Below are 1,604 nucleotides of genomic sequence, written 5' to 3' on the forward strand. Positions count from 1 at the left end.
GGATGTATGTGTGGATCGTTGAATCTTGGCGGCCAAAAGGTCGAGGAGCGAGTGCCGATAAGAGACTGGCCCCGCTTTTTAAACCTGGCTTTGTGCCCCTTATTGGTCCCTGGATGATTTTTTGGAAATTTCCAGGGTCCCTTCTTCTTTCTATTTTATATTTGATTACCCCTTTTGTGGGGGAAACTTTTGTTTGTTTGTTTTTAAACGTTGTGTTTTGATTTTTTAATTTTTAAATAAATCTGGTCTTATCAGTTTAATAGCTGATATGTCCCGCAATGCGGGACTAGTCTATTAAATGGATTTTTGGTATCGGGAGTTGGATTAGGGGCTTGCTCCGTCCGCTCCACGTATCGACCCGGTATTGCAGTACCTCCGGGAACGGTGCATCCCCTTTGGGGGGACCTGGAAAACAAAGAAAAGATCCTTAAGGAGAAACTACAAGATTTGCTTTTACAACTGGAGAGAAATATTTAAACTTGAAAACTCTGATGAGTGAATCGGGAAGTTGTGCAGTGGTTTGTGGGTTCTTCCTCTCTAATAAATCTTCCCACTCATGATTATTCGCCACAAGTTAAAAAAAATTTATGCTAAATTAAAAAGGCAATGTGGGGATGACAAACTTCAGTCTAAAAAAGGTCCTAAACAAGATCGGGATTATGTTGGTTTAGAGAGTCGACAACAGTGTTGCCGTCACATAACAATCCCTACATCACTGCCTCATTTACACTTCATCAATCATTGCTTCAAGCTTCCACAAACATTTCACTGGTTACAACAGTTCTTGATTACTCTTGTAGTGTAGCCACATACTGAGACTGTACAAATTAGCAATCCGAGTATAATGTTATAATATCAGTGCATGATCATCAACTTCTTACAAACTGCATGAACATCTCTAATTTCAGTATTATATAATGATTGGTTACTCTATGTTGATAAAAAAGAAAAGTAGGAAAGAAAACTGAAACTGCAGGAAGTCCCTGAAATTATATAGGAGCTTCTTATACTTTTGCAGAAATTATATAGAGGAGCTTATGATACTTTTCGCTAGGCCGAGCTCTCGACAGTAGTCTGGAGGCAGTGATGTCGGGGTTGTTATGTGACGGCAATACTGTAAGCTACTCTCTAAACCAACATCATCCCTATCTTGTTGAGGACCCTTTTTTAGACTGTAGTTTGTCATTCCCACATTGCCTTTTTAATTTAGCATAATTTTTTTTATTAACTTGTTTCTGTCATTTTTTACAATGTGGAATAACACAATGGTATATGGTACTCAGAGGATACCCAATCTTGGAGCAAAAGTGCCAAGATATCTTAGTCAGCAATGTCAAACACTGCACATGTTCCAATATTGTCTAACCGCTAACGTAACCCTGACTGTATCTTGCAGCTCTGTCTTATTGCTCGTTTCTCAAAGAGTAATGTCTTCATCCAGTCTCAGGCCACACAATGACCTGCACATAGAAATGCCCAAAATAACTGATGTGGTTTCCCTTTAACCAATAGGGTGGGGACAGAGGGAAGGGGCGGAGCCCATATCAATTAATTGACCATTGACCACTCCAGGCGATGCAGTGTGCCAAAACAAAGATGAAAGG

At 39.8% G+C, this 1,604-nt stretch overlaps 1 non-coding gene across 1 annotated transcript; it reads left to right on the forward strand.

The window, feature by feature from the left end:
• Window positions 1-209: 209 nt before the first annotated feature.
• LOC137413706 (U2 spliceosomal RNA) lies at window positions 210-395 on the forward strand. Its single transcript, XR_010981731.1, has one exon. It is a non-coding gene; the product is annotated as a U2 spliceosomal RNA (small nuclear RNA).
• Window positions 396-1,604: the final 1,209 nt, after the last annotated feature.

The sequence above is a fragment of the Myxine glutinosa genome, chromosome 4, assembly GCF_964187855.1.
Source record: "Myxine glutinosa chromosome 4, kmMyxGlut1.1, whole genome shotgun sequence".
In the NCBI taxonomy this organism is placed as follows: Eukaryota; Metazoa; Chordata; class Myxini; order Myxiniformes; family Myxinidae; genus Myxine; species Myxine glutinosa.